General features: G+C 42.7%; 1 long non-coding RNA gene across 1 annotated transcript; it reads left to right on the top strand.

Annotated features, from left to right (window-relative positions):
* The first annotated feature begins 544 nt into the window (after window positions 1-544).
* Window positions 545-8,264, top strand: LOC132648598 (uncharacterized). Its single transcript, XR_009587030.1, has 4 exons — window positions 545-673; window positions 3,279-3,400; window positions 7,202-7,327; window positions 7,497-8,264. It is a non-coding gene; the product is annotated as an uncharacterized LOC132648598 (long non-coding RNA).
* Window positions 8,265-8,507: the final 243 nt, after the last annotated feature.

Genomic DNA, 8,507 nt, shown 5'->3' on the forward strand with positions numbered 1-8,507 from the left:
TAGGGACACTTCCAAGTTCCAAGGTCCATAACTACCAGCTCCCGAGTGGTGGTTATTCTAAGTAGAAGAAAAGCCAGAGTTTAGTAATCCTGTAACCAGACCTTTCTGTTTTTCAGGAAAACACAAATTTCTGCCTGGGGCGGAGGGAGGTTGAATGGTTTCTCCCATTAACATCCAGGATTAGCGCTCGCACTGTTGACTCCAGCATTTGTGCCCTTTCCCTTGACTAGAAATGTTTCCAGATTTAAACTCTAGTTTGTAAGGACCATTACGGACCACGTCCAAAGAGGAAGCAAGAGGTTTCAGATTCGTTCCAGAGCAAAAAAGAACTGACATGAGAAGGTTTGTGTGAGGTCACTAGTCTCACTGTGACTTTGAGTTGGCCTTGATCTTTATTTAGCGTTTCAGTTTTATGTTCTGCAACAAGTTTGGCCATGTTGGAGGACCATCCAAAGGTCATTGAGTTGGCTGCTGGTGATTGGGCGCTCACCCGGTCGCCAGGGTCTATTACTGTGCCGGTGGAAATCCCCAGCTCACCTCTGCATGGTGTTCCAGCCACTTTCCGAAAAGTCATGGCCTTTGCAGGCTTTTTGTGCACTACTCCGTAAGAGCCCAGGACTGTGGGGACCTGGGTGAGAGTGGAGCTCTTTGACTGGGCTTTCCATCTCTGTGGGTAGGCTTTTGCTTCAAGACTCCTATTGCACTTTCTCACTACAGGGTGTGATTTGAAGGGGAAAGGCTCTCCCTAAATAACTTAATTGTGATGCTTTTTATTCTTTGATTTGAGTGCAAATATTCTGCTGTCTCTAAATATCACAGTGAGTATCACAAAACTTGTTTTCAAATGTTAGCTCACTCAACAGTATAACAGGCCATCATCTGGATTTGCACTGATCTTGAATTATGAAAAAGATTCTGTTAATCAATCAGTTTAAGTGTTCTTACAACTTTTGTTTCTTAGTAGATTTGTTAAGTCTAGAGACTCTGCCAAGTATGTTAGCACATGCCTTTAATCCCAACACTAGGGAGGCAGAAGCAGGTCCTAGAGCTCTGTGAGTTCAAGGCCAGCCTGGTCTACAGAGCTCGTTCCAGGATTCCAGGATAGCCAGGGCTATTCAGTGAGACTAGAGACTATCTCTCCATTAGTTGCTTAACAAGACAATTGTTTTTACCTAGGAAAACCAAACACCATATTTGAGTTCTTGCTGTGACTGTTGGTCACATCAAGTGATCTGATTCTCAGGTTTCTTTACTACTAATTCATGAAAGTAAATTCTTTTCTTTTTAAAAAGATTTACTTCTATTTTAAATGTTTGTGTGTTTTGTATGAATGCATGTTTGTGCACCACATGCCTGCAAGGTGCCAAAAGAGATGGGAAGAGGGTGTCAGGTTCCCTAGAAGAAATAGTTGTGGGCCACTATATAGGATGCTGGAAACCAAACTTTATCCTTTTGAAGAGTAGTCAGTGCTCTTGACTGCTGAGATATCTCACTAGCCCATAAAATTACTTTTCTTACAGAATTATGGATGACCTCTATGCATGAGGACTTTGAAAATTATTAATTATTCAAATGCTATTTTACACCAAATTGTTACATGTCTCTGAATATTTAAGTGCATAGGTGCTATTATTATTTTGTGTGTTTATGTACCATGATTCAGCCTAGGAACAATCGAGGCCATAGTTATACTCTAGGGATAGTGGTTCTCAAACAGAAGTCATTTTGTCTCCTTATGAGGCATTAGGCAAAGACTGGGGTGGAGGAGGGGACTATTTTAATTTTAGGGAGCCACGATTAGGAGCGTTAGCACTGGTATCTGGTGGGCAGAAACTAGGCATTTGCCTAAGGACAGATGCACACAGTTATCTGGCCCTGATGCTAACAATGCTGAGTCTGAGAAAGCTCATCGAAGAGTAGAAGAGAAGGTTTTTCCAATGCATGCCAGAGCCACGGTGTGGGATATCCTTGACTAAACACAAGTCAACAAGCCTCAAACCTACATTTTCTTTTAAAAGATCAGTTTATGTGCACCAGTGTTTTGCCTACATGTGTGTCTGTTTACCATGTGTGCGTTGTCCACGCAGACTAGGTGTCTCTCAGGTCCCCCCAGAGCTGGATTTGCAGATGGTTGTGAGCTGCCATGAGAGTGCTGGGTGTTTTCAACCCCTGAGCTGTCACTCAGCTCATCCCTACATTTTCTGACTCAGAGAAGGACCAAGAATTGGAATTTCTAAGGCATTCTCAGGTGAAGGTGCTTTTGCTCGCCAGGGGTCTGATGCTCTGAGAGCCATCACTAGAGACAAATCTGTCAGTGTGTGCGCATTCTTAGGTAGCTTTGCTTAGGCAGCGGAACAAAACGGCATGTTACTGAACGCTGAGAACTTTGGATTGGGAGGTCAAGAAGACCAACACCAATACAGAATGTGGGCTGCTCTCCCCATGCCAGACTGTGCAGGGCCTCCACAGGCTTCTGAAGAAAGGTGCCCTCAAGGACTCAGGCTCCATAGTCTTTCCAGGCATTTGGTTCTACTCTTACTCATTTTTTACTTTTTTACCCTTGGCCCCTTTTCCTCTCTGCCAAGGGTCTTCAGAAAAGTGGGAGTTTTTTTTTAGGGGTTCTTTCTACTTGAAAGTCACCCTGCACACAGTGAATACAAGTTCAGAGTATCTTGTCTGGTCTGTTACTCTGGAAAGAGAGCTGGGAACTGTGTTTTTGGTGTTATCTGTAGTTCTTGTGAAAATGCAGTTTCAGATTCTGTAGATCTGGTGTGGGGTTTGAAAGTTTGTATTGCTGAATAAGCCCTAAGGTGATGTAGACTTTGCTGGGAAAAAAAACAACAACAACAACAAAACAGTGCTTGAAGTAAGTAGCAAGACTGAAGTTTGAAGCAACTAATGATTTTCAAGGAGATAATTATAATTAGCATAAAAAAACAAACAAAGCAGAGCAATCCTACTGTAGCTGCTCCTAAGAGAAATAAATGTATTGAATTTGTAACAGTGACACTTAACCCTGGCTCCACGGTGCTGCTTATTATTTTTTTTGCACAGAAAATATTTCTGGAAGCAGATGTTTATAGTGAGATGTGTGCTGGGTTGGGAGCTTCGGGGGCTTTGAAAACCTATATCTATACAATTGATCCTGTTAAGAAGTAGAGTTGAAAATAGCTACTGGGCTTCAAAAAAAATGTATTGGCAAATGCATCGATTTGTTGTCAGCTTTAAATGAGAAAGTAGAAGACAAAACACTATTCATTTGTTTGTTCATTCATTAGGCGTTGACTCTGGACCAAGCCTCCTAGGCATTGGGGAACATGGCAGATGCAGCTTCCTGCTCTCATGGAGTTTCTAGTCGCTTGGTGAAGACAAGCTTCAGAGAGGCAGGCATGATGATAGGGTAAGGCTTTTGGCCTCTGTTTCTTTCATTCATCTTGTATTAATTATACAAAATTCTAGGCTTCACTCTATTTTTTTTTTTCGAGACAGGGTTTCTCTGTGTAGCCTTGACTGTCCTGGACTCTCTTTGTAGACCAGGCTGGCCTCGAAATCACAGCGATTCCCCTGCCTCTGCCATCCTGAGTGCTGGGATTACAGGCATGGCCACCATGCCCGGCTCACTGTAATATTTTAATGAACGTATATAATGAACTTTGATTACATTGGAGATATGAAAATTCGAGATACGAGGATATAGAGATAGTAAAATACTGGGTACCAACGAGCTGTAGAAGGTGAATGATCATGCTTTAAAAATCTGGGGGAACAACTTCTTTTTAAAAAAATTAGATGTAGCCAGAGGCGATGGGATGGCACAAACCTGTAATCCCAGCACTCGGGGAGGCAGAGGCAGGCGAGCTCTGTGTGCTGGAGGCCTGGTCTACAAAATGATTCCAGGACAGCTAAGGCTACACAGAAAAACCTGTCTCAGAAAAAAACTAGATTTATTCATCTTTTTTCACTTACGTTTTGTCTGCACGTATGCATATGCGCCACATGCATGCTTGGTGCGTGGACGTCAGAACAGGACATTGAATCCCTTGGACTGAAGCTATGGATGCTTGTGAGCTACCGAGTGGGTACTGAGAGTCGAACCTGGGTCTGCCACAAGAGCAATGAGTGCTTCTAACTGCTGAGGCATCTCTCCAGCTGTGGGGGTGGGGGAGCCTTCTCAGCAAGGTGGGGTTTACGCTGACATCCGCAGGTCAGGGTTGCAGGCAAGTTTAGAGGTCCACAGATGTGTAAGCATAGTGCAGTGAGTGTGTCTGAGCATAGGGAAGGGAGGAGCATTACCCTTGGTTTTGGGGTTTGGGGAGGAGCAGTGCTTAACAGGACATGTGACTACAGGTGACAGAAACCAACTTGAGCTTAAGTATAAAAGGGAACTTCATTGACTGAGGAAACGGAACATGGGCAGAGCTGGCCTTAGCTACAGAGAAGTGAAATAATCTCTCTTCCTCTCTTCTGCTTCCCTCGGAAGGCTGCTCTTGCTCTCTCCCTTTGAAGTTGCTTCTTCATATGGTTGGAAAACCACGGGTTAAGATCTCAGATATCTCAAGATAGATCTTGGTCTCACTACTGCAAAAAAGAGTAAGGACTCCTTCCTTCTAGAAGGAACATATTAATAACATCCCCATGAATTCTGGCAGGATCTTGATGAGCACTGTGTGCAGTCCTGACCCAATAACTACGATTGGGAGAAAAGTAGTTCAGACTGCCCATCTCACAAGAATCACAAGGACACTCTAATACCTTATGGAGAAAAGAATTTCGGTTGTTGGGGAAAAAAATGTTGCAAAGTGATGTTAGGCAGATAGAAAACAGTTTGCTCCAAGTATGCAGTAGGAGCAAGTAGTGAGGTGACTCAGTGAGCAGATGTGTTTCCTGAACAAGCCTGGCAACCCGAATTTGATCCCTGGAACACATGTAAAGGAGAAAAATGGCTCTACAAAGTATGTGGTAGGAGTTTGGAGTGGGTATTCATACCATATTCACCCACTGGAATTTTAAAACATATGATTTTTCTTTGTTTTTAGATTATTTTCACTGTTTTTAATTAATTAATGTATCTGTGTGAGGGGGTTTGCACACATAAGTACAGTTACCTGCAGAGGCCAGAAAAGGACATTGGACACTCTGGAGCTGGAGTTATAGGTAAGTGTGAGCTGCCAGAAGTGGGCTCTAGGAGCTGAACTAGGGTCCTCTTCAAGAGAAGTATGTGCTTTTAATCATTGAGCCATCTCTTTGGTCTAGACACTGGACTTATATTTGTTTGTTAGAGGCAGGCTCTCATACTGTAGCCCAGACTTGCTTTAAACTTGTAGCAATCCACCTGCCTTACCCTTCCTAGAAATGCCATCATACTATCCTTGGTTTTGAATACTTATAGGATATCTGTACTATATGGGAGCTGAAAGATGCTTAGAAAGGAAGAAGGAAAAAAAAAACGCCTTTATATTACTGTTATGTACAAAACATGAAGAGATGGAATAAAAAATAAAACCTTTTTTCATCACAGCCATTACTGTGACTGCTCTTGAGATGCAGCTCAGCACTCAAGTGTGATGGCAGCACAGTCCTCGGGCCCGGAGACAGATTTATTATGAGGTTATTTAGGTCATAGCCTTCTTTCTCAGCTCTTTTGAAATTAATCATTTCTTCTATAAGCATTATGGTCAAATAAGGTGATATGTAGTTAAAGCAATTGATTTCTCATAAACTAGGCAGAGGAGAAGCATTCCAACTTAATTAAAACATGCAAGGTTGTAATTTATGCAGTGTTTACAGTTGGTGGAAGAGGGCTAGCCATTCATGCCTTAATATTGGAACTGACAGAAGCAGGAAAGCCCTTGGTCTTTTTTCAACCATGTTGGCTCAGTTGCTATGCACTGAGCAGGTATGACTGGACAAGACTGCAGAAATATCTATTGTAGCGAATTGTAGACTTGGCGAAATGTTGTGTATGCATAATGGAGGGGATTCATTTTGTTTTATTTTTTTTGTGAGAGTTTGTGTGTCCTGTATGTGTGTGGTGTTTGCGCGTGTGTGCAGATGCACCTCTGCATGCAAAGACCATGGCTGGAAGAGCATGCTGAGTGGCCTGCTCTAGCCCTGTACCTCTATCCCCAAAGACAGGATCTTCTCACTCACCCAGAGATAAACTGGTGGCCAGCAAGCCCCAGTGATCCTCCTGTCTCTGCTTCCCATAGTGCTGTGGTTATAGGCATGCCTGGCCATCCCTGGCTCTTTGTTCTGCAGGAGCCGGGCATCTGAACCCAGTTCCTCATGCTAATGTAGTTAATGCTCTTTCTCACCGAGTGATTTCCCCAGCCCTGATGTAAGGAACCTGTAAGGAAAACATCCAGGCTGTATATTACTTAGACCTGCACTACTCAATACAGTAGCTAGTTCTTGAGACTAGGGAGGTAGCTGAGTTGGGAAAGTGTTTCCCATAGAGGTGTGACTACAAAAATTTGATCTACACATGGCGATCAGCATGTGTAGTCAGCATACCGGAGAGGTGGAGAGAAAGGATCCCTAGGGCTTGTTAGACAGACACCCCAGCCTAACTGGTAAGCCCCAGGTCCTTGTGTGGGCCCTATTGAAACAAACAAACAAACAAACAAACAAAGCAAATAAACAGGTGGGTAGGTCCTGGGGCATGACACCTGAACTACCCTTTAGATTGCACACTTACACACACACCCTCATCCCTCTTCACCTCCCAATCCCCCCCAATCAATTCTTCCCTCATAGCCTTCACACTTGCTGTATGGTTCATGAGACCAGCATCTGCCACATTGAACAATTCCTTTCTTTGCAGAGTTCTGTTAGATGGTACTAACTGAAAGCATCAACATGTCACTCCCTTTTCTTTGGAGTGAAAGAAGTTTAATAAAGCTTTTTATAGAGACAGTTTAAAATGGTTTATCTTATTTGTATGTAGGGTTTTTTTTTTTTTTTTTGGCCTGGAGAAGTCAGAAGAGGGCATTGGGTCCCCTGGAACTGGAGTTATAGTTGGCCAGTTATACTGTGAGCCACCATGCTGAGACTTGCGCTCTGGTCCTCTGAAATAACAAATGTTTCTTAACCCCCAAATAAAGCTTTAGTGGAGGTTTTTCTTTTCTTCTACCCACTGTAAGAATGGTGAAATCTCTCTTTAAGGCATACTCCGGATCAGGCGCTTCTCTTTCTTTTCCAGGTCACCTCTCTGCCAGAGACCATTGTTACTTTTGCTAGAATTTGGTTATGGTTTGAGTGTCAGTTTCGTTTGCTGGAATCTTGGTTCCCAGCATGGCAGCGCTGAGAGCGGTGGACTCTTGAAGAGGTAGGGACTAACGGGAGGTGATTTTGTTGTGAGGGTGTTCCCTGGGGTGTAATGTATTGTGGGGATCTAATTAGCTTCTACAAGGACCGCTTGTTAAGGAGAAAACAAGCCTAGCTCCTGAGTCCCACTGGCTTCCTCTGTTATATTGTCAGGTCTTTGACTTGCACAGGTTTTTGTCATGATGACTTCTGCCGTGGAGAGATGTAGGGAGGAAGATTTCATGAGAACTGAGCTGCTGCAATGTTCTTGGATCTTTAACACTGTGTGCTAATAAGACCTTTATCTATAAAGTGACCAGACTCAAGTCTTTTGTTATAGCAACAGAAAGTGGAATAATACAGCTTCCAATCTAGACAACTTCACAATTCTCCCATTATTTCTTCTTATGTATGGTCTTCATACCGTTGAATTTCAAAAACCATATGTTAGGTGTTGCAGGATATTTGGTCCCATTGTGAACCCCAAAATTGTGAACTGTAAAACTCTGTTTCTTGTTTGGTGTGGTTGAGTCCTACCTCACACCTTTAATCCAAGAAATTTATGTTTATTGTAAACAGGTGATTATGGTTTAGCTCAGCCCTAGCACACATCTTTTATCATATTCTATCCTATTCTGTACACAGGATCTAATACAGTTAACACTAGGTCAAGAGGCAGAGCAAGAAACCAGCTGACAGGGATTAAAGAGCAGGAGGGACTTTGAGTTGAAGGGTATTTAAGACAGCATGTATAAGTAGAAGGGGTTTTAGCTTAGGTTTTAGCTCTCTAGCTCTGTGGCTTTTGGGGCCTTTTGGGCTTTGAGCTATCAAACCTCTGGCCTTGGGTTCTTTGGCCTTTTCTTCCTGGGCCATCAGCTTTTGGGTTTTTTTTCCATCCAGACCTGAGCTGAGAAGGAAGGTCAGCTGGATGCTTTCTCTGACTCTCTGAGCTAGCAGGTTTTCACCCCAGCATCTGGCTCCTGAGTCTTTATTGGTAAAATAGAATGGTTGGATTTTCTTTCATTCTTTTTTTAAAAAAAAAAAAAAACAACAGTTAGGCTTGAATTTCTCAAAGAGAACAAAAAGAAATATACAATAAGACAATCAAGTTTGTTGCATTTTCAACAAACATAATTTCCACTGTCTTTTTGAAATAAAAAAGTTATCTTTAATCTTTACAATACACAGGAAAGGTGTTATCA

Source organism: Meriones unguiculatus, chromosome 17, assembly GCF_030254825.1.
Source record: "Meriones unguiculatus strain TT.TT164.6M chromosome 17, Bangor_MerUng_6.1, whole genome shotgun sequence".
Classification (NCBI taxonomy): Eukaryota; Metazoa; Chordata; class Mammalia; order Rodentia; family Muridae; genus Meriones; species Meriones unguiculatus.